Below are 8,660 nucleotides of genomic sequence, written 5' to 3' on the forward strand. Positions count from 1 at the left end.
TCTCGTGTTCTTGATTTGACACGATCTTGATGTATCGCGAGCTTTGCTATTATAGTTGGATCTTATGATGTTTCTCCCCCTCTACTCTCTTGTAATGGATTGAGTTTTCCCTTTGAAGTTATCTTATCGGATTGAGTCTTTAAGGATTTGAGAACACTTGATGTATGTCTTGCGTGGGATACCCGTGGTGACAATGGGGTATTCTATTGATCTACTTGATGTATGTTTTGGTGATCAACTTGCGGGTTCAGTGACCTTGGGAATCTATGCATAGGGATTGGCACACGTTTTCGTCTTGACTCTCCGGTAGAAACTTTGGGGCACTCTTTGAAGTACTTTGTGTTGGTTTGAATAGATGAATATGAGATTGTGTGATGCATATCGTATAATCATACCCACGGATACTTGAGGCGACATTGGAGTATCTAGGTGACATTAGGGTTTTGGTTGATTTGTGTCTTAAGGTGTTATTCTAGTACGAACTCTAGGATAGATCGAACGGAAAGAATAGCTTCGTGTTATTTTACTACGGACTCTTGAATAGATCGATAAGAAAGGATAACTTTGAGGTGGTTTCGTACCCTACAATAATCTCTTCGTTTGTTCTCCACTATTAGTGACTTTGGAGTGACTCTTTGTTGCATGTTGAGGGATAGTTATATGATCCAATTATGTTATTATTGTTGAGAGAACTTGCACTATTGAAAGTATGAACCCTAGGCCTTGTTTCAACGCATTGCAATACCGTTTTCGCTCACTTTTATCATTAGTTACCTTGCTGTTTTTATATTTTCAGATTACAAAAACCTATATCTACCATCCATATTGCACTTGTATCACCATCTCTTCGCCGAACTAGTGCACCTATACAATTTACCATTGTATTGGATGTGTTGGGGACACAAAAGACTCTTTGTTATTTGGTTGCAGGGTTGTTTGAGAGAGACCGTCTTCATCCTATGCCTCCCACGGATTGATAAACCTTAGGTCATGCACTTGAGGGAAATTTGCTACTATCCTACAAACCTCTGCACTTGGAGGCCCAACAACGTCTACAAGAAGAAGGTTATGTAGTAGACATCAGTTTGGTGGTCCTTCCTGTCCCGTCCATGTCCTCACTACCGTCGATCGCCCGCGCCGATCTCGTCGCCGGCGCCACTGTGGTGAGCCTCTTGTTCTTATCTTCTTTCTAAAAGAAAAAAAACTCTTACTTATATGATTTAGATTGCTACTTGTATAATTTTCTTACTTTTATTATTGTTTGAATGTTTGTTATTATATAGTGCGATGGTTTTGGTATTCGCCCCCGTCGGCCCTCGTCCTGTCTATGATTCGGATGTGGTATATACTATCTTTTATAACTATTTCTTTCATTTAGTGTTTATGACAATTATGCCGACCAACATGACACAGATGTTTTATGTAGGAGGTATATGGACCGAAAATTCCAACTGACCCTCTTGTCGAGAGGTTAAAATTTAGTTGAAAAGAAAACGATTACTTGAAGAAAAAATTGAAAATAATTGAGGAGGAGAAGATGGCATTGGAGTTGCATGTTGCGGATATCATCGATGATCACAAGATCAAGATGGATAAAATGCGCTTGAAGATTAGAAAGATTAAAAAATATGCCATTCATACTGAGGCTTGGTATCATTATGCCGTTGGATCAATTGTTACCTTAGTTGCGATTATGATCGCATATGTTGTTGCATTGAAATGTTTTACATAGTTTCAATGTATGGTTTAATTATGCTCTCGAGAGCTATATGAAAACATATCGGAGGTGGAGGCAGGTAGAGCCGCCGGAGCTGCGGGTACGCGCGCTGACAGGCGTGTCCTGGGGCTCCGGCTTGACAGGGCGGAGGTGGAGGCAGGGAGAGCCGCCGGACGAGGAGGAGGACGCCCCGGTCTCCATGCGCCTCGGCGTCCAGGAGCTTCCCCGGCGGCGTGAGGATGACGGGGGAGCAGGGTACTCGAGGCGCGACGTGTTGCCGCCCTCGATGTACTCGAGAACGGCCTCCAACGTGCGGCCGGGCACGCCCCACCACCGGCGCCGGCCATCGGAGTTGAGCCTGCCGGAGGGCACGACGCCGTTGGTGGCCTCGAGCTGCTCGGCGTGATGGCGGCGGAAGTAGGGCTCCCAGAGCGGCCTGTCGGGGACGTACCGTGGCCCCTCCCTCGCCGCCCGCGGCAGGGACGCGCGGATGCATGCGATCTCCGCACGCCGCTCTGACCATCTCATCATTAGACATAATTTATTTGTGTCATCCTTCGATATGTTTTCTTCCACTTCTTTTTTTTGGGGGTGGGAGGGGGGGGGATTATTTATTTTAATTGATTGTCACTTCTGCATATGAGGTAATACCATCCCTCCATTGTACATTTTTGCACAAAAAATATATAAAATGGCACAATATGTGTCTTCCCTACTATTTTTGCTATTAAAAACATATTGTCATACTTTCCTTTGTGCTCACTCTTAGAGTGCCTTGTTCTTTCTGGTCATTTTCATGTCTGTTTTAGGTCGATTTATGCCGTTAGAATATTAGCATGATTTCAATTTGTGAGGACACTGTTTTTTGTGTCATGCAATTAATACACTTATTGGCCGCACACATAGTATATTGTCATTGTTTTTAATCACCCAATTTCATCTATCTCATATACTAAGTGATTCTTGTCCATTTAAGGGCATCTCCAGCCGTGCCCCCAAGAAGCCCCCCCGGGCGCCTTTTCGTCCGCCGGCGCCAAAAAATTGGTCCAGTCACGCCCCCAAGAGCCCAGTTTTCACCGGCTCGGGCCGAAATTGGCGACGGCGGACTCAACCCGAACCCGATGTGCTGGGGGTCGCTCGGGTGCGCCGGGCGAATCGTTTTTGGCGCGAAGAGCCGCGGGCCCGCCGCGTCAGCAACTCTATCCTCTTCTCGCCCCTTCGTCGTCCTCATCGCCTCGTTTCCCGCGACGAATCAATGCCAAAGCTGCCGCGCGCTGCCGCGCCGGTCAGCCTCCATTGATGCCTCACGGGCGACGCAGTGAAGGCTGGGCGGCGCGTCCCTCGGCCGCCACGCAATGATGCCACGCGTAACGCGCCGGCCAAGCCTACCACGCGGCGTCTCCGCCTATAAAAGCCGTCTGCAAGCGTGCCGGAGAGACTCACCTCGATCATCCACCGACGACGCGCTCATTTCTCCCCCTTTCCTCCTCTCGCCGCCAGTTGAAAAAGCATGGCCGAGCATTTCCCAGGCGATGGCGCGGCGGCGAATGGATTCGGGCTCCGTCATCTGCACAAGGGCGAGGCTCGCCTCCTTTTCGAGGCCGAGTACCCGGTCCCGCCGGACATGCGGGTGCCCGGGGCTTGGAGGATCAGCGCCGGCGGCGTGCCGGTGCCACCACCACCCACCGGGGCGACGCGGCGTGCGGAGATCGCATGCATCCGCGCGTCCCTGCCGTGGGCGGCGAGGGAGGAGCCACGGTACGTCCCCGACAGCCCGCTCTGGGAGCCCTACTTCCGCCGCCATCACGCCGAGCAGCTCGAGGCCACCAACGGCGTCGTGCCCTCCGGCAGGCTCAACTCCGATGGCCGGCGCCGGTGGTGGGGCGTGCCCGGCCGCACATTGGAGGCCGTTCTCGAGTACATCGAGGGCGGCAACACGCCGCGCCTCGAGTACCCCGCTCCCCCGTCATCCTCACGCCGCTAGGGAAGCTCCTGGACACCGAGGCGCATGGAGACCGGGGCGTCCTCCTCCTCGTCCGGCGGCTCTCCCTGCCTCCACCTCCGCCCTGTCAAGCCGGAGCCCCAGGACACGCCTGTCAGCGTGCGTACCCGTAGCTCCGGCGGCTCTACCTGCCTCCACCTCCGCCCCGTCAAGCCGGAGCCCCAGGACATGCCTGTCCGCGCGCGTACCCACAGCTCCGGTGCCCTCGTCGAGCCCAAGGTGGAGTCCAGCCTCCCCGGCGCGGCTTCTCCGACGAGGACGCCATGCGGTGGTCGCGCGAGGACTACGTGCGCGAGGAGATGGTCCGGCAGCGCCGGGCCCTGGAGGAGATCGCCGCCCGCAAACGTGGGCGCGAGGGCGAGGACAGTGTCGTCGTCCCCGATAGCTCCGACGACGACGCCCCCGGACCGTCCAACCCGCCGCGCCAACTGGGGGAGGGATGTAGCAGGGACGGCGGAGGCGTAGGCGGGGGCGACGACGACGACGACGACGGCGGCGGCGGCGGTGACTACACGCGGTTCTACAGCCTCCTCGGCCTGTAGAACCGCGTGGGGCGGGCGGCGAGGCGGGCGGCGAGGGAGACGGCGGGGGTAGCCCGCGGTAGTTTTTTTTCTTTTTTCTTTGTAAAATATGTTTAAATTCGAACGAACTCGCCCGTGTTTGCGTTGTGTTTGCGCCGAATTTGGATATCTTAAAAACCCGTGGGGGGCCGTGACTGGGGGGCATCACGCCCCCAGTGCGCGGTTTAGCGCCGGTGCGCCCCCAGGGGGCGATTTTTTGCCCCTCCTGGAGGACCAACGGCTGGAGATGCCCTAATACTTGAGGTATAAGGCCCTGTTTGGTTCCAAATAAATCACCAACTTATAAGTCGAAAAGTACAAAAAGTGACTTATTTTGCCAAACGAACCCAACTTATAAGTCACCCCAACTTATAAGTCATAAGTTGCTTCAATCCAACTTAAAACTTATAAGTCACTCCCTTTTGCATGGGTCCCATCACCTTTATATTAAAAAAACAAGGTGGGAAGATGTGCTCAGATGACTTATAAATCAGGCGATAACCAAACAAACGTGACTTATAAATCACTGATTTTAAGTCACCTAACTTATAAGTCAGGTGACTTATTGAAACGAAACAGGGCCTAAGATGTCGCCTCTCCACCACCTGAATTGTGTGAAGCCTCGGAGTAACCAATGGTTCACACACGCATAGTGTTGTCCATACAATGTGTACTCAACAACTATTTTAACCTTACCTCTATGCATTTATCCATTTTTAAGAAACCCATGCATGTTGATAGATATCACCCGAGAGATGTTCCCCTATTGTTGGTCCAATAACTATATATATTGCATGCTGCCAAATCCAGATTAGACTGTCAAATTTATTTCAGTTTCACCCAAGACACTAAAACTTGGGATCGCTATTTCTCTAACAAACCCGTACTGCTCCTTTATTAACTGTTGTTCTGATCCGACTCAAATTTTCTAACTAACTTGTACTACTCTTTATTTACTATTGTTCAGATCCGACTCATATTTTCTTTTCTTCGTGCTTTAACAGCCATACATAATCTAAAGCGTTAAAATTATTAAATCAATGATAAAGTAACGATGCAATCTATTTGTTCGTTGTTTTAATTACGAAATAAATTAGATATATATTCTGGGCTTTTTTTGCGGGAATATATATCAAACGTTAGCTTCATTTATGTGGGTCGCATGTATATTAAGTTGCTTTTTTCCTTATCCCAAATTTCATAACGTATAATGTATATTAAAAATTTAAATGACGCAAGAGGTTCATATATAAATTTGATTGTATTGTTTGTCCACCTAATAGTATATGTATCTAGTATGTTTATTTTGAACAATCTGACTCAAAACCTCGATCATCTGTGATGATCCACATTCTTGTAGATTCCAACTTAAAATGATAAATTCAGTGGCTTTGTTTGTACAGGTTGAATGCTTGTTTGCTTGGCCCGAATATTATTTCGGCGGCGTTGATCACCAATTCCTTTTTTGGGAATTGTATGTATATTTTTAGATGAATTGCATGCATGTTCTTTCTGAAAGATTTGCACCTATATTTTCTTGGAAAGACCCACCTGTACATTTTTTATATGTTCATGACGGATTCGGCTTGCCTGCTTCCTTTCCATGCTCCCATCCGTGCTCCCACCTCATCCAATGGTTGTATTTTTTCCTTTTTTCTTTCTAATCTAATCATCTCCCCCCTGATTTTAAGGGGTTGGGGCCGGACTTTATTTTGTTCCAATCAAATCAAGCCACGTATGCGGGAGCACGGATGGGCACACGGAAGGGGAGCAGGCAAGTCTCGTCCGTTCATGACTGTTTTTTTAATATCTACGCATGACTCAAGTTGTCTGATGTTGGATGCATGTTTTTGTAAAGACTTGCACGTAGTTTTTTCACATTGGTACAGGACCTAGATGGGCAAGTGCGCTTGTTGTAGATTGCTTGGACTCACCCAAGCGGCATGTACGTAGATGTCCTATGCTTGTGCGTGTCATGGCCGACGTAGGCCCCCCTTCTTTTCTCTTTGTTTCAGGAAACTAACCTAGTCGTTTGTGTCCGACGATAAATTAACTTTGTATACGTGATAGGTTGTACATGCAAGGTATCGGAATTGCTTTTTTATTTTTGACCGACCCGTACAGCTTCTTCATTAAATATGGCTTTGATCAGACTGATATTTCCTTTTCCTTGTTCTTTACGCCCGAACATATTATCTCCAGCGTGACACAACGTACATAACAATATTGTACATTCCATGATAGTTGGGTTAATCAACCTGCAGTACATATAAAATGTTTTTTTTGAGCATCAGTACAAACACAAGCGCTCATATACACGCGCATACACTCATCCCTATGAACGCACACACGCACACCCTACCCCTATGAGCACCTCCGAGAGACTGAGCCGCCATATCATCTTGAGATTTACGAAGTCACCGTAGGCGCCTCGTCGTCGACGGGAACGTCTCCTCCCACTGAAAGCGCATTGCCGGAAATCCTGAAATAAATCCAGGATTAATGCGAGCACCAGGCTTTGAACCCTGGTGGGTTGGGGATACCACTGTCCACCTAACCAACTCAACCACATGTGTTTTCTTAAAAGTATTCGTATCTTTTAAACTGTGACTTCAAATTTAATATGTTATATAAAATTTGATTAGAAGAACTAATCATCAACCCGTGCACCAGCACAGGCTAGAACATTTGTTGTCACTGTACTTGCTACTTTTGTACAAAATAGTGTCTTAATTTATTTTTCACATATTAGTTACATATAGGGACACATATTTTTTTGATGATGTTTTAATTTTCAGACAAAATGATAAATCCTCAAAGTCTTGCAAAGCCAAAATGCAATCATAGTCTTATAATATTTTGAACGAACATGCAATTTTATCTACTAAGATCGCAATATACAATTCGTATAAATAGACGCATGTATATTGAAAGCTTAAAACCAAATTCAATAATTGATATTTCTCTTTAAAAAATACAATAATGCAACCGCAAGTTCGGGGACCCATAAAAGCAAAATACTGCTTCACCATATTTTAGAACAATATAATGAATATGTAAAAAAACAGAATGGAGTTGAATATCCCATGTTGATTCCTATACATAACAAAAAGTAAGTAGTAAAACATTATCGTCCAAACAAAATGTTAATTTACAATACTTTGGCTTTCAAGGTTAATCATCTAGTGCATTGCACATTTCAGAATGAACATCCTCTACAAAGCAACATAGCTTGGCAAATATGCATGCAAATATCAAGGATTTCTGCAACGCGGAATTATGAAAAAAAAACTGTACACCAGAATATGAAACTTAACACCGAAAAATCCCCCAACTAAGAGACAGTCTAACACTAATAGAAAACAGGGTTTTGATCCATGCCTGAAGAGGGCATTAACCCGGTTCTCATACGAACCGGGACCAATAGGAGCATTAGTCCCAGTTCATGAGGCCAGGGGGCGGCCGGGCCTCGGGGGCCAATGGTCCCGGTTCGTGTGACCCCTTTGGTCCCGGTTCCAGACACGAACAGGGACCAATGGGCCTTGATCCTGGCCCACAACCTTTAGTCCCAGTTTGTGTCTGGAACCGGGACCAAATAGAGGCCTATATATACCTTGCCCGCGAGCAGAGCAGTGCACTCTTTGTTTTTTAGCTAGCCGTGGGAGAGCTTTGTGGTGCTCTAGCTCACCTCCTATGCACATGAGGTGTTCGATGAAATACCCGAGCTACACTTTATAAGCTTTCTCCTCTCGAAATTCCTTGTCCCAACTCCATTTTCCTCAAGATTTGTCTAGGTTTGTGATACGTCTCCAACGTATCTATAATTTTTGATTGTTCCATGCTATTATATTATCCATCTAGGATGTTTTATATGCATTTATATGCTATTTTATATGATTTTTGGGACTAACCTATTAACCTAGAGCCTAGTGCCAGTTTCTGTTTTTTCCCTGTTTTTGAGTATCACAGAAAAGGAATACCAAATGGAGTCCAATTGACGTGCCAATTTTTGATGATTTTTTATGGACGAAAAGAAGCCCCCGGAGTAAAAGAGTTGGGCCAGAAGAGTGTCGGGCTGTCCACGAGGGTGGGGGGTGCGCCCTACCCCCCCTGGGAATGGGCCCTATCTCGTGGACGACTTGGAGACCCCCCTAACGTGAGACCGACGCCAAAAATTCATATAAATACAGAAACCTCCAGAACATAACCTAGATCGGGAGTTCCGCCGCCGCAAAGTCTCTGTAGCCACCAAAAACCAATCGGGACCCTGTTCCGGCACCCTGCCGGAGGGGGGATCCCTCATCGATAGACATCTTCATCATCCCGGCGCTTTCCATGACAAGGAGGGAGTAGTTCACCCTCGAGGCTGAGGGTATGTACC

This window comes from Triticum dicoccoides, chromosome 7A (genome assembly GCF_002162155.2).
Source record: "Triticum dicoccoides isolate Atlit2015 ecotype Zavitan chromosome 7A, WEW_v2.0, whole genome shotgun sequence".
In the NCBI taxonomy this organism is placed as follows: Eukaryota; Viridiplantae; Streptophyta; class Magnoliopsida; order Poales; family Poaceae; genus Triticum; species Triticum dicoccoides.